This window comes from Aegilops tauschii, chromosome 4 (assembly GCF_002575655.3).
Source record: "Aegilops tauschii subsp. strangulata cultivar AL8/78 chromosome 4, Aet v6.0, whole genome shotgun sequence".
NCBI classification, from domain to species: Eukaryota; Viridiplantae; Streptophyta; class Magnoliopsida; order Poales; family Poaceae; genus Aegilops; species Aegilops tauschii.
Window position 1 is genome coordinate 340,150,333 of NC_053038.3, and position 16,680 is coordinate 340,167,012.

The following is a 16,680-nucleotide window of genomic DNA, read 5'->3' on the forward strand; positions in this document are numbered from 1 at the left end:
AACATATGAAATATGAGTTGGAAGTTTTAAAATAATTAAATTTAAAGTCCCATTGGAATTATTTTCAATTTGGGGTTATTTGGTTTTTATTCAAATTATTTTTCTCCAAAATAAAATATATGGAAATTAGGGTAACATGATTCCCTACAATTGAAAATTGGAGAGAAATTAATTTGAAATCATTTTGGTATTTTTAAAATGATTTTTATTGGATTTTATTAGAGCTGTAGCATGGTTTGACTTTTGTGAATTTTGTGGATTTTATTTAAACTTGGAAAATAGTTCATGTCGTAGGAAATATTATTCTAAATTTTTTGATATATAATATGCCTATGAAAAAAATACGTTTTACTTTTCTTTTTCTGCTTATCCTTCCGTTTTATCTAAAAATATATAAAGAACTGGACATGTGGCCCATCACTAACTGTCGCCCACATGCGCATCATAGTAACAGCGAGCGCCCCATCATTTTTTTCCTATATGGGCCAGGCCCAATCGGCCATATTCTTTCCCCAGATTTTTTTTCACAAATGATTTTTTCTGTTGACCGAATAAAAAAAACTGCAGCCGCAGCGTACGCGCGCGCGGCCGGCCGAAGGCCTTTAGGCCCATGCGAGGCGCCTCTTTTCTTCTCTGTTTCTTATCTTTTCATCTACGCTTAGTCCCACATTGCCTAGCCTTTGACCTCTAAGCCTCTTTTCCACCAATAAATATAGACCCATAGAGCCTTCAAAAATCATCCGATTCGGATTAAATCAATATTTTGGTTTGACTAGATTCACTAAAGAATAATATATTTCTCCTCTCCGGCGGGACTTTTGGAAGTTGTCTCCTCACTCCGAAGTCATCTTTTCTATACCTTATAAAGGTATATTTATTCGTTCTCTATATTTATACGTTAGACCTAGAATTCTTTTAGCCGTAACTATGTTTCTTCTGTAAAACAACTTGGCCCTGATTTTTCAAATTACTCGTTCATCCAAATTAGATGAAACCAGCGCATATAGTTTCGTCTTGTTTTCACCTATCCAGTTAACCTGTCACGTCAACTTTTTGAAATTTTCAAATTTTGAAATTTGTTCAGATTCATATTCAAACTTCTTTTGTTCATAACTTGAGTTCCGTAACTCCGTTTGAGTTGATTCTTTTTGCAAAGCGAAGCCCTTGACCTAAACTTTTTGATAAGGCCAAATCCACCTAATTTTGGTACTGTTAGAAACTGTTTTATGTTGCAAGAGTTATTTTCTTGTTTTCAAAGTTTTCCGAGATCTTTTCTTCGATTCTTTTGCTTGATTGCTTATGTGTGGTTACTATTGCTTGCTCACGATAGATTGACCGGAGTGTGACGAGTAGAACTATCAGGAGTTATGAGTGTGAATCATTTTCATCATCAGTACGGGCAAGTTCACACTTTGATCATATCCCTTTATTACCCAGTTTTTATGCATTAGTTTCAACCCTCAAACATTGCATGGTCAGGATTTGATAACATGTGGGTATTGGGAAGTAGTTGATGAGGTAGGAACCTATTGTCCTGCATTCAAACCTTGGGAGTTACTACTATGTTATGCTTATACTACTATGCTATGCTCGTATACGTGGATTGGTTGAGTGATTCATGACAAATGTGAGAGTTATTATTTAATGGTTAACTTAAGGTGGCTACTTTAATACACATGTGGGTGGAATGGTAGGGGCACCCTGGAGCACCCAGTGGTTTGCCAGGGCACCTGGAGAACCCAGTGCTTGCCCAAGGGGATCCCGGAGGACCCGTGTGATCACCCTATGGAATGCCACCCAGGCTCAAAGGGATCATAAGATTATTCATGCTAGAAACTTCCGTGTGCAGCCACAAGCCATTATGGGCTCTGGCATAGTTAAGTAAGTTGCGTGAGCTCTTGAAGAGGTGGACTAGCAGATGTAGGGGGATTGTAGGTGTACCTGTCTGGCCGGAGTAGAGAGTTAATTCTTCTGAAAGACTGTGTCTCGGTCATCCGTTTCTCAAACATCATGTAGTGTGAGAAATCCAACGGAGGAGATCGAGTCTTGTGGGGAAAAGTGCGCAAACCTTTGCAGAGTGTACAAACTAATCATGGTTAGCCGTGTCCCCGGTGAGGGAGTCCTGGATTAGGGGGTCCTCGGACAGCCGGACTATATACCTTGGTCGGACTTTTGGACTATGAAGATACAAGATTGAAGACTTCGTCCCGTGTCCGGATGGGACTCTCCTTAGTGTGGAAGGCAAGCTTGGCGATTCGGATATGTAGATCTCCTCCCTTGTAACCGACTCTGTGTAACCCTAGCCCCCTCCGGTGTCTATATAAACCGGAGGGTTTAGTCCGTAGGACAACAACAATCATAATCATAGGCTAGCTTCTAGGGTTTAGCCTCTACGATCTCGTGGTAGATCAACTCTTGTAATACTCATATCATCAAGATCAATCAAGTAGGAAGTAGGGTATTACCTCCATCGAGAGGGCCCGAACCTGGGTAAAGATTGTGTCCCCCGCCTCCTGTTACCATTAGCCTTAGACGCATAGTTCGGGACCCCCTACCCGAGATCCGCCGGTTTTGACACCGACACCCGGTTATGGACATCTTGAGTATCTGGTTCTTGGATTATCATGTTGATCTCAACACTTTATTTAATTAATTTGATTGGGTTAATGATTATTATTTTGGGATTGAGTTGGACGAACCTTCTCAATATTTATCAACCAACTTTGTAGTTAAATAAAATATATTCCTTTGCATTAGGGAAAAATTGGCTTTTCGCAAAAACATTATAACCATAGAGCTTTTCCACCAGCCAAATATGCATGTAGTGATAGCTATTATTCATCATTATCCTATGGTGTGAATTTGCCAGTACATTCAATGTACTGACCCTTTGTTGCTGCAACGTCTCATGTTGCAGGATCTTACGACGAGTAAGTGATACGTTAGGGTTACGATTTCTACACTCAACTTTGCCATTGGTGTTGATGGGAATCCACAACCTTGTTGTTACTTCCGCTATTTGGATTGAGGTAATAGTATTTACGTTATTTTATACATGTGATTTACCTCTGTTATAAATCCTCGGGTACTGTGTGTGTCAGCATACCGATCCAGGGATGACACTTAAGCACAGAGACTTGACCGTCTGAGGTCGGGTCGCTACAAGATGGTATCAGAGCACATGTTAACTGTAGGACGTGACCCCTAGAAACTGACAAGCCCATAGGAAAAGATTTTTCTCTAAAACTTTATTTTCAAAAAGATCTCTTACCTCTCTTCTTTTTTGAGCTTTATCAAATTTCCCTTTTAGTTAGACCATACCCCGTTTCCCCTTTTGACCACACGAAGATTCGACTAATGAGACCACTTCAAGGAGTACAAGATATCGGACAACTAAGACCACTTCGGAACAAAGAGGATTTTACCGTGCATCTGAATAATGGAAACTACAACTGTTGAAGACTCCGAAGACTAGGAGAATCTGAAGGCTCCGAAGAAATTCCAGATTGGTATGACATAAGAAGGTTACCCTTATGGAACGTGTCAGACCCTTGAAGCTGCCAATACCCGAGATCAAGGTGTGTCGGAGAAAGACCGGAACATGGAGCATTAGAACTCAAAGATTTTGTCAAGACAACCCTAAGACAGGAGATATCAATTATGGAATGAAAGCTCATGGCAGTAACATGGGCATAGACACGGCTAACCATGGTGTTATTGCCCGCTTATGCTAGTGTCACCCTGCTGATTTAAGCATGCATTTCTTCGGGAGGATTTGGATGGTAGAAGGCTGACGGAGCACCTATCAGCAAAAGATGAAGTGTTAACCTTAGCTGGTGTATCACCGGGATCTGGAGTATTACATCAATAAGTTTAGGGTGGACCTTTAGGAAGCTGTATTTGACAAAGAAGTATTTCCTGAAGAACTCAGGACCCAGAAGCTAAAAGTAGCCAAGCTGGAGGAGCAAAACCTCGAGATACAAGAGAACTGTCAAGAACTGAAGGACAGTAGTACCATGGCTCATGCCAAGGATGTTGAAACCCTGAAGGTTGGAACGCAACTCCAGAATATTAAAGGACGTCATGAGAAAATTCGCATCAACAGAGATGATCTGGTCAAAGAACTTGAGAGGACAAGCACGATCGGAAGAAGCCATTGGAGGCATGAACAAGACTTGAAGAGTTTGGCGACTTTGAAGATTTATTGACCATTAGAAGACCAAACCCCTGTTATATACCTACGTTAGATGCGACGATTGTGAGCTGTCATTTGTGTGATGTTCCGACAACCACAATCAAAATTTTGTATTTTCAAAACTTTTGTTTGTATTGTGTGTATCCCTCTCTATCTCTCTTATCCCACCCCAAACCCATGGACCCAATAGAGGACGAATGGAGATGAGCTTATATTTTCTGAATCGATGAGTCAATTGGAGACAGACCGATGGATTCAGAACATGGAGGATCACATGAAGAATAACCCTATAGTCGAAAAGGATTTGACCCAACACGCTCTTCAGTGCTTTGAAAGAGGTGCTGCTACTTGGTGGAGGATGTACCAAACCATCAATGGATGGCAAGGAGTAACCACTTGGAAAGAATTTAAGTCGACTCTGCAAAGATCTCGTCTTGTGTCCCAGAAGTTGAGGCCTTATGGAAATAATATGAAGAAACCTTGCGCACGCAAGATTTGTGGAGAAATCAGACACACCCATAAAGAACACAAGGATGAATGCCCTAATTGTGAAGGAAGTCACAGAGCTGAAGAATGCCCAACTAGGCAAATCACTTGTTTCTTGTGTGAAGGGACTACCCACTACCCTGCTCAGTGTCACATTTACCCATGGTACAACGAACCATCCAGCAGAAGAAAGAAGTAAGGAAAGGATCCCTCATGGAAATTTTAGAAGAACCTGTGATGGAGAAAGAGGTGGAGGACACACCCAAGGAAGAACCAATTAAACCTTGCACCAAGTTATGCTATTCATGTAGAGAAGAAGGACACATCTCCCAGAATTGTCTGAATGGGGATTTAGTAGAATTCCCGACAGAGGAAGTAGAGTATGACCCACAGGAAATAGAAGCCCTAATTGGTACGGAAAAGCCTAGAAAGAGAAATAGATTGGATCCCAGAAACAACCCAATTTCTACAAAGAAGGACCTGAGTCATATCACATGTTTCAGGTGCAAAAATTCAGGACACTACTTCAATGATTGCCCAAAAGGGAAGATGAAGACACCAGGAGGCTATATAATCACAAGGAAACCTCGAGACTTGTCAGAAGTAATATGTTTCCGTTGTGATGAAGCAGGGCACATTGCCAGAGATTGTCCCAAGGAGAAGGAGGCTTGTGATAATTAGTTGTGCTTGTGAGAAGTATAGTAGTAGTAGTGAGAACATTTTCCTTTATATTGAGGCGATGAGTTGAGGCATGTAATGGAAAAGCAAGAGATTGTAATCATTGGAGAATCAATAAAGTTAGCACCGTTGGTACTGATTTCGATTTTTATGAGTTGTTACTCTGTGAAGAAAGATTTTGACCATTTTCGAGGATATGAGAAATATGGTCACTAGAAGAATTTTTGCATTTCAAGGGTGGTAGTACCCTGTGAGGGCACTTGACCCCTGGAAAGGATGAGGATATTCCACGAAGTGGACTTCGGACAAAATAAGTACGACTTTGTCTCGATATGTGGGGTATCCCAAGAGTATGAATGTATGAAGTACTATTGGATATAAAGGAGGTATAATGTTGGTAATATGGAGCAATTGTAACTCCATGATGAGCCTGAGTAATCACATCTTAGTTTGGTATCAATAGAAGGAAGAAGGATAATACAATTGGATGGATTTTAAGAATGCTGGGAAGCTGGATGTTAGAATAATGATCAGTTGCCCCGATGATGAGTTCAAGGTTTACAAGTGATGAGGTGGGCCATAACCCACATGCCCCAGGACCTGCCAAGAAGCAAGCACACTCTTGCTGAAGGAAAAACCCTGGAAGAAGATATGACTTTTATCGACAGACGATCCTATAGGAGTAACGTAAAACCTGAGAGTTGTGAAGAAACGATAGATGTTTGTTTGGGTTGCAGAATCCATGGATTTATCCGAACTTAGTTCGTCTACAAGAGAAATTCTGCAATGTTTGTGAGGATGACCGAGTGTTAGAATGCGAGATTCACTAAACCATATACAGGGTAATGATTTGGGTGCGGGATGGATTGATCACCATATCGACTTACTCTTATTATTCGCCTTGCTATATGGGATGGTAAATCTGAGTGACTTACCCATAGTAGAGCGACGACGATCAAAACTTCCTTTAAAGCCTTAGAATGGTATGACAATTTTCCCTTGTACAAGGCAGCTGATGCCAATCGCAGGATATACGATGAGGTTCAGCCCAGACCCATTTTCTGCAGGAAAAACAACAAATTGTTGACCACCATGAGATATCGATTAGTTGTTTAGTACTGGCGCCAGACCCGTTAGATAAGAAGACCCATTCACAGGAAGACCGTACCAAGATGAAAAGGACACAGGAATTGAGGAAAAAGGTTATGCCACTACCGGAAGAGCCCAGAGAAGGAATTTTCCCGAGATCTGAGAAGACCGACACTGTCAAACAATAAGAATGGAGTATATGAGTTTTGATGGAACCGTAACCATGCTTCTAAGGGTGGTAGCACCCCAGACCCCCGGAGACGATTGATGGATTTTTGAGGAGACCCCGAACCTAACCTATTTCTTGCTAGCCTCTCCGAATCTCGAGGACGAGATTCATTTTAAGGGTGGTAGGTTTGTAACATCCCAAAATTCTAAATTTTGGAATGTTATATTAAATAGATAGTTATGATTGATTGTTTGATTGATTGTGTGAAATTGAGTGAAATTCGAAACTTTTTGAAAGTTAAATGAGAGGGAATAAAAGGACTTTCCCAAACTTTCATTTTTTGCATTTATGATCTCCATGAATTCAAATTCTTTTCATCACAAAACCCTTGAGCGAAGATGATATGACTTCTTCCATTTAATTAAATGAAAAGGGTATTTGAAAATATTAGAATTTCATTTAGAACTATTTTCAAATTCAGAAACTTTAAGCGACTCAATGATTTTCATGAGAGAAGATAAAATGACTTCTTTAAAACATATGAAATATGAGTTGGAAGTTTTAAAATAATTAAATTTAAAGTCCCATTGGAATTATTTTCAATTTGGGGTTATTTGGTTTTTATTCAAATTATTTTCTCCAAAATAAAATATATGGAAATTAGGGTAACATGATTCCCTACAATTGAAAATTGGAGAGAAATAAATTCGAAATCATTTTGGTATTTTTAAAATGATTTTTATTGGATTTTATTAGAGCTGTAGCACGGTTTGACTTTTGTGAATTTTCTTTAAACTTGAAAAATAGTTCATGTTGTAGGAAATATTATTCTGAAAATTTTGATATATAATATGCCTATGGAAAAAAATACGTTTTACTTTTCTTTTTCTGCTTATCCTTCCGTTTTGTCTAAAAGTAAAAAAGAACTGGACATGTGGCCCATCACTAACTGCCGACCATATGCGCATCATAGTAACAGCGAGCGCCCCATCATTTTTTTCCTATATGGACCAGGCCCAACCGGCCATATTCTTTCCCCAGATTTTTTTTCAGAAATGATTTTTTTTCTGTTGACCGAATAAAAAAAACTCCAGCCGCAGCGTACGCGCGCGGGGCTGGCCGAAGGCCTTTAGGCCCATGCGAGCCGCCTCTTTTCTTGTCTGTTTCTTTCCTTTTCATCTACGTTTAGTCCCACATTGCCTAGCATTTGACCTCTAAGCCTCTTTTCCACCAATAAATATAGACCCATAGAGCCTTCAAAAATCATCCGATTCAGGTTAAATCAATATTTTGGTTTGACTATATTCACTAAAGAAAAATATATTTCTCCTCTCCGGCGGGACTTCTGCAAATTATCTCCTTACTCCGAAGCCGTCTTTTCTATGCCTTGGGAGAGTGTCGATATGAGTTGTACTACCCATTGAACCGCGCAGATCAGGGCAGTTCGGCGCATTGAATGCCATGTGCGCGATCTCCAGAAAATGGCGTAATTCGCGAGCGGGCCACCCACGGAGCCGGGATACGGTACGAATACGGGGGGTCACGTGGGTCGGATTGTCCAACTCCGCCAGCTCCCGTGTGTGGCAAATTTGACCTATAGACGAAATCAAATCACAGAATGAACTATCCGTGAAACTATTTCACGCGGCTGACCTTTTTGTGTGACGCCCGACACGAAGGCGCCACACTACACTGTGCAACGCCTCACAGATAGGCACTACACGGCCAGCGTTGCACCCGTCTGGTCAGAAAATTACTAAGTCAGTGTGCAACGCCTAGCTCCCAGGTGTTGTACTAGTGCAGCGCCTGAGAGCTAGGCGTTACGGGTCAGCCGCGTAAAATAGTTTCACGGACAGTTCATTCTGTGATTTGATTTCGTTTATAGGTCAAATTTGCGACGGACGGGAGCTGGCGGAGTTGGACCGCTGGGACAGAGCGGAAAGGGGCGCTGAATGGAGGCGGGTGCGTCCTGGGCGGCGACGAAAGCGGCCACCGCCGTGGCTGCCGACGAGGTTTTCCTGGTAGATCCGGTGTGCAGGTGACCACGGCCTCCCCCACCTTCCCTCCCGTTCGCCCGACCTGGTCCACCGATTTTTTCTGAATGTCGGTCCATGTTCTGTTTTGCATCTCAGGTTGCCCATCTTTCCCGGCGGCGGCGTGGCGTCGAGTGGGTCCGTCTAGGATGAGATTAGCGAGGGGGCCGGCTGGCGCCGTGCTGGGGTACCTGGTTCTTCTGTTGCTGGTCAAGATAACTGCGGCCAGCCACCGGACGAAGGCAGCAGCGATAGCGCTCCAGCGGAGTCCGGTCAGTCAGCAATAAAGCCTGATCCAAAGGCAGCCGGCTGGATAAGAAGGTACATCTCATATCATTCCCCGTAGACTGAAATTCATAGATGACAACCCAAACAAATGGGTAGTTCGTGGTGGATGCCCCCTCCAGTGTTGTTTACATGAATTTCCTTAGTACCGGCGCTGTATTTTTTTAGGAGAGTGTTCGTAAGTCGAAAAATTAGCTCTATGGTGTGAACTGCTAAATTTGGTGAGTGAGCAAGAAATCAAACAAAGCCAATGTGTGTTTCAGCCTGAGAGGGGGTGATGGTAAAAGAATATGACTTTGCCATCCAAACTAAAGAATTCCTATATCATTTGTTGGGCTGCGACGATATAGTTACGTATAGAAAATAATCTTGGCGAAAATTATCTTTTGTGTAACCAAAACGTGTGGCCCCAAAAAAGTGGTAGGATAAAATTGTGGTTCAGAGAGAGTTCTCCTTGTATTGAAAAAAATGTTTTACTCCTTACATTTCACCTTGATGTCTCGGTGGTGCAGGGTCCGTGTGGGCGCAAATCCGATAGAGCGAACACCATGCCCAGGAAGGATGGGGGGCGCTAGAGAAGACAATCAGGGGTTTTGCAGACGGAGAGGAGGTTGTGAAGCCAGAATTGGGTACAACCTTCGACTCGTTGACAGAGGCTTACGATTTTTACAATTTATATTCGTGGGAGCATGGTTTTGGGATTAGATACGGGAAAAGTCGGCTGAATCCAGACAAAAGGAAGTCCATGCAGGAGATCGTGTGTGGATGCTCGGTACAAGCACTAGCCATTATGTGATCGTCTGTGGGTAGAATTAATATGCTTTTCCACTAAAGGAACTGATCTATTTTTTTTAAATGATGTGGAACAGGGGAAGCCCTTGCATGGGAACACACGGTCCTGAGTGTCCGGCAATGATTAGGCTTTTGAGGGCATCAGATAATGGCTGGTACATAACAGAGTATCAAGTGAAGCATAACCAGGTGATGACCCCTAATTTTGGTGAGATGTTGCACTGACAGTCGCACAGGCACATTGATGCATACACTAGAGATCTGGTTTGCAACCTGCGGAAGAACAACATCAACATCAGCAAGGTGTACACCATAATTGGTGGGTTCTTTGGCACGGTTGAAAATGCGCCTTTCACGAAAAGATCGCTTTGGAACTTGTGTGGTCAAATAAGTCGGGGCGAGGCAGATGACGATGTGAGGAAAACAATCGAAGTTTTCGATGAGCTGGGCGCGAAGGACCCTGAATTCCTGTTCAGGGTGCAGCCTAATGGAGAAAGTAAGATAAGGAATTTGATGTGGGCAACAGGGGATAGCAAGCTGAAGTACAAGTTTTTCGGTGATTTTGTGACATTCGACACCACATATCGGACGAACTTGTGCAACATGCCATTTGGACTGTTTGTAGGGGTTAAGAACCATTTCCAGAGCATATTGCTGGCGGGGGTGCTGATCAGAGATGAGCAGGTGGAAAGCTTTGAGTGGGTATTCACGGAGTTTGTGAGGATGATGGGCGGTGTGGCCCCAAGAACAATACTGATAGGTGTGTAATCTACCCTGCCTCATATGCCCATATCTGTTCTGAAATTTTTGTTTTTGCCCCCGTGATTTTTTGTTGCGAAGCAGCAGGTTATTAATGTTATGTTTTCTGCTGGATTCCAGACCAGTGCGGAGTGATGGAGATAGCCATCAAGAAGACCCTTCTGGATACGGTCCATCGTTGGTGCAAATTGCATGTCGTGAAGAAAGCAAAAGAAAGTCTGGGAGCGCTATATGGCAAGAGGAATGAATTCAGGCAGGATTTGCAGGGTGGTGTTGTAGTACGAACCAACTCATCTATTGAACTGGATGCAAGCAAGATGTACGCTAGGTCCATGCTTGAGCAATTTCAGCTGATTCTTTACGAGGCTGGTAGGTACCGAGTGCAGGAATTAGAAAAAGATGCATTGTACAAAGAGATACACACTAGGCCTGATAAACGGGAGAAATGGAGCAGAGTTGTTTTCCTGGTGAGAATGCATGACAATGGTGAACACTTTGAGTGCGAGTGTGGGCTGTCTGAACACATGCCCATGTACTGAAGGTTGTTGACTATACTTTGCATTTTGGATCAAATCACAAAGCCGATGTTTGTAAAAATCCCAATTTGTTGACAAAAATATTCATGCGTTGCAGGTGATGGATTATCTTGGGATGACTGAGATACCAAAAATGCATATAGTAAAAAGATGGACAAAAGAGGCTCGTGACATACTACCAGAACACCTGCAACACTACCAGCGAGATAACATTGGTGCGACCACATTGACATTCAGGCATAACCAAATGTATGTTCAGGCGCTGGAGTTGGTGAGGCTAGGGGATGCTAGTGTGAAAGCTTACGAAACACTGATGGTTCTGTTCAATCAAGCACCGGTCCTGATGGCACCATTTGATATGGCGAGAGATGGCCTAGGACTTGAAGATTGCGTGAACAGCAATGGTCAGCGAAATGGAGACGAGGTTAAGTTCAGTGCATTGAAGATCAGGAAGACAAGATTTCTGGGCACGACAATTCGCTTGTCGAGTTGGCGCCTCCCGGTAAGAAGAGAAAGGCAGGGAGGCCGACGAACGGTAGAGACAAAGCTCCGTACGAGGGGATGACGAAGAGGAGTCGGTTCTGCAGCATCTGCAAGACTAAGGGGCACAAGCGCACGACTTGCCCGCAACGAGGTGATGCCCCAAAAATGCCTAGAAAAGAAGCAAAGTGCAGCAACTGCAATAGGAAGAACACATGCGGCAGAGCTGCTGGCCAAGGTGTTGACGGTGATGCGGTGTAGATTTAACCCAGAAATTCTGTTGTAACAAAACTTGTAAAAATGTTGCTTTGTGTTCCTAGCCAATAAGTTGGCCAGCTCGCCGGTGGACATAAATGAGTGTCACGCGGCTATCATTGACGAAACTGCACTAAAACACCACCATCCAGGCGGCTCAGGTGCTGTATACGTCGGTCCAAGAAAAACGCATGGAGCGAAGACCGTACTGGACCAAGTCAGATGAGCCTCATAAATGATATCAGACAAACGCGTTCGCCACTGTGCAGAAATGAATTCCCGAAGTGAATACGTCGGCCTTTACCTGCATGAGCGTGGATCTTGAGGAGGACCAACTGCCGGGATAATAGTACTATATGGCATTATGACCCATATCGAATTTCTATATTTATTCGTTCTCTATATTTATATGTTAGACCTAGAATTCTTTTAGCCGTAGCTATTTTTCTTCTGTAAAACAACTTGACTCTGATTTTTCAAATAGCCATAACTTTTTACTCATTCATCCAAATTAGATGAAACCAGCGTCTATAGTTTCGTCTTGTTTTCACCTATCCAGTTAACCTGTCACGTCAACTTTTTGAAATTTTCAAATTTTGAAATTTGTTCAGATTCATATTCAAACTTCTTTTGTTCATAACTTGAGTTCCGTAACTCTGATTCTTTTTGCAAAGCGAAGCTCTTGACCTAAATTTTCTGATAAGGCCAAATCCACCTAATTTTGGTACTGTTAGAAACTGTTTTATGTTGCAAGAGTTATTTGCTTGTTTTCAAAGTTTTCCGAGATCTTTTCTTCGATTCTTTTGCTTGATTGCTTATGTGTGGTTACTATTGCTTGCTCACGATAGATTAACCGGAGTGTGACGAGTAGAACTATCAGGAGTTATGAGTGCGAATCATTTTCATCATCAGTACAGGCAAGTTCACACTTTGATCATATCCCTTTATTACCCAGTTTTTATGCATTAGTTTCAACCCTCAAACATTGCATGGTTAGGATTTGATAACATGTGGGTATTGGGAAGTAGTTGATGAGGTAGGAACCTATTGTCCTGCATTCAAACCTTGGGAGTTACTACTACGTTATGCTTATACTACTACGCTATGCTCGTAGACGTGGATTGGTTGAGTGATTCATGACAGATGTGAGAGTTATTATGTAATGGTTAACTTAAGGTGGCTACTTTAATACACATCTGGGTGGAATGGTAGGGGCACCCTGGAGCACCCAGTGGTTTGCCCGGGCACCTGGAGAACCCAGTGCTTGCCCAAGGGGATCCCGGAGGACCCGTGTGATCACCCTATGAAATGCCACCCAGGCTCAAAGGGATCATAAGATTATTCATGCTAGAAACTTCCGTGTGCAGCCACAAGCCACTATGGGCTCTGGCATAGTTAAGTAAGTTGCGTGAGCTCTTGAAGAGGTGGACTAGCAGATGTAAGGGGATTGTAGGTGTACCGGTCTGCCCGGAGTAGAGAGTTAATGCTTCTGAAAGACTGTGTCTCGGTCATCCGTTTCTCAAACATCATGTAGTGCGAGAAATCCAACGGAGGAGATCGAGTCTTGTGGGGAAAAGTGCGCAAACCTCTGCAGAGTGTACACACTAATCATGGTTAGCCGTGTCCCCGGTTATGGACATCTTGAGTATCTGGTTCTTGGATTATCATGTTGATCTCAGCACTTTATTTAATTAATTTGATTGGGTTAATGATTATTATTTTGGGATTGACTTGGAGGAACCTTCTCAATAATTATCAACCAACTTTGTAGTTAAATAAAATATATTTCTTTGCATTACGGAAAAATTGGCTTTTCGCAAAAACATTATAACCATAGAGCTTTTCCACGAGCCAAATATGCATGTAGTGATAGCTATTATTCATCATTATCCTATGGTGTGAATTTGCCAGTACATTCAATGTATTGACCCTTTGTGGCTACAACGTCTCATGTTGCAGGATCTTATGACGAGTAAGTGATACGTTAGGGTTACGATTTCTACACTCAACTTTGCCGTTGGTGTTGATGGGAATCCACAACCTTGTTGTTACTTCCGCTATTTGGATGGAGGTAATAGTATTTACGTTATTTTATACATGTGATTTACCTCTGTTATAAATCCTCGGGTACTGTGTATGTCAGCATACCGATCCAGGGATGACACTTAAGCACAGAGACTTGACTGTCTGAGGTCGGGTCGCTACATGGTTTCAACAACATTGGTTTCAACATTTATGGGAGTACCTGAGATATAATGTTTGATTCTTTGACCGTTCACCACCTTCGGATTTGTGCCTTCGAAGTTGTTGATTTTTATGGCACCGGAACGATAGACCTCCTCGATAACGTAAGGACCTTCCCATTTAGAGAGGAGTTTCCCTGCAAAAAATCTTAAACGAGAGTTGTATAGCAAAACATAATCACCTACATTGAACTTACGCTTTTGTATTCTTTTGTCATGCCATCTTTTAACCTTTTCTTTAAACAGTTTGGCATTCTCATAGGCCTGGGTTCTCCATTCATCAAGTGAGCTAATGTCAAATAGCCTTTTCTCACCGGCAAGTTTGAAATCATAATTGAGCTCTTTAATGTCCCAATATGCCTTATGTTCTAGTTCGAGAGGTAAGTGACATGCTTTTCCATAAACCATTTTATATGGAGACATACCCATAGTATTTTTGTATTCAGTTCTATAGGCCCATAATGCATCATCAAGTTTCTTGGACCAATTCTTTCTAGATCTATTAACAGTCTTTTGCAAAATTAATTTAAGCTCTCTATTACTCAGTTCTACCTGGCCACTAGACTGTGGGTGGTAGGGAGATGCAATTCTATGATTAACATCATACTTAGCAAGCATTTTACGAAAGGCACCATGAATAAAGTGTGACCACCATCAGTCATTAAATATTTAGGGACTCCAAACCTCGAAAAAATAACTTCCTTAAGCATCTTAATAGAGGTGTTATGATCAGCACTACTAGTTGGAATAGCTTCTACCCACGTAGTAACGTAATCAAGAGCAACTAAAATATGTGTATACCCGAGGAAGGAAACGGTCCCATATAATCAAAACCCCAAATATCAAATGGTTCAATAACAAGTTAATAGTTCATAGGCATTTCTTGACGTCTACTAATATTACCAATTCTTTGACATTCATCACAAGACAAACTTACGGGCATCTTTGAAGAGAGTAGGCCAATAAAAACCGGATTGCAATACCTTATGCACAGTTCTATCTCCAGCATGTGTCCTCCATAGGCCTCGGAGTGACACTTGCGTAGGATCTGTTCCTGTTCATGCTCAGGCACACAACGTCTAATAACACCATCTACTCCTTCTTTATAAAGGTGTGTGTCATCCCAGAAGTAATGTCTTAAATCATAGAAAAACTTTTTCTTTTGCTGGTATGTGAAACTAGGTGGTATAAATTTAGCTACAATGTAATTAGCATAATCAGCATACCATGGAGCAGTACGAGAAGCATTTATGATAGCTAATTGCTCATCAGGAAAGCTATCATGAATAGGTAGTGGGTCATCAAGAACATTCTCTAACCTAGACAAGTTGTCCACAACGGGGTTCTCAGCTCCCTTTCTGTCAATAATGTGCAAATCAAATTCTTGTAGCAAGAGAACCCATCTAATAAGTCTAGGTTTAGCATCTTTATTTTCCATAAGGTATTTAATAGCAGCATGATCAGTGTGAACAGTTACTTTAGAATCAACAATATATGGTCTGAACTTATCACAAGCAAATACAACTGCTAAAAATTCTTTTTGAGTAGTAGCATAATTTCTCTGGGCACTGTCTAGAATTTTACTAGCATATTGGATAACATTTAATTTCTTATCAACTCTTTATCCTAGAACAACACCTACAGCATAATCACTAGCATCACACATAATTTCAAAGGGTAAATTCCAATCAGGTGGCTGAACAATAGGTGCAGAAATCAAGGCTTTCTTAAGTATTTCAAATGCTTCTACACAATCATCATCGAAGGCAAAAGGAACATCTTTTTGTAAGAGATTAGTCAGAGGCCTAGAAATTATAGAGAAGTCCTTAATGAACCTCCTATAAAAACCGGCATGACCAAGAAAACTTCTTATACCTTTAATGTCCTTGGGACACGTCATCTTTTCAATAGCATCAACTTTAGCTTTATCAACTTCAATACCTCTTTCAGAAATTTTATGCCCCAAGACAATACCTTCATTAACCATAAAGTGGCACTTCTCCCAATTCAAGACAAGATTATTTTCTTCACATCTCTGCAAAACTCGATCAAGGTTGCTTAAGCAATCATCAAAAGAAGTTCCGTAAACGGAGAAATCATCCATGAAAACCTCAACAATCTTTTCACAAAAGTCAGAGAATATAGCAGTCATACATCTTTGAAAGGTAGCAGGTGCATTACATAAACCAAAATGCATACGTCTATAAGCAAAGGTACCGAAAGGGCAAGTAAAAGTGGTCTTTTCTTGATCCTCTTTTGACACAGGTATTTGAGAGAAACCAGAATAACCATCTAGAAAGCAAAAATGTGTATGTTTGGATAATCTTTCTAGCATTTGATCAATAAAAGGTAAACGGTAATGATCCTTTTTAGTAGCTTTATTTAGTTTACGGAAATTAATTACCATTCTATAACCTGCAGCAATTCTTTGTGGGATCAATTCATCTTTATCATTAGGAACAACAGTAATACCTCCCTTCTTGGGGACACAATGGACAGGACTTACCCACTGACTATCAGCAACCGGATAAATTATACCTGCCTCCAGAAGCTTTAGTATTTCTTTTCTTACCACTTCCTTCATCTTAGGATTTAACCGTCGTTGGTGATCAACAAGTGGTTTAGCGTCTTTCTCCAATTTTATTTTGTGCTGACATAGAGTGGGACTAATGCCCTTAAG

General features: G+C 41.5%; 1 non-coding gene across 2 annotated transcripts; it reads left to right on the plus strand.

Moving 5' to 3' along the window:
* The first annotated feature begins 8,502 nt into the window (after positions 1–8,502).
* LOC109733459 (uncharacterized) lies at positions 8,503–11,856 on the plus strand. Of its 2 annotated transcripts, none has more exons than XR_002225638.4 (6): positions 8,503–8,655; positions 8,750–8,971; positions 9,448–9,707; positions 9,805–10,487; positions 10,607–11,027; positions 11,120–11,856. It is a non-coding gene; the product is annotated as an uncharacterized protein (transcript). The 2 variants fall into 2 exon arrangements; XR_002225639.4 differs by having other exon boundaries at positions 9,448–9,564.
* Positions 11,857–16,680: the final 4,824 nt, after the last annotated feature.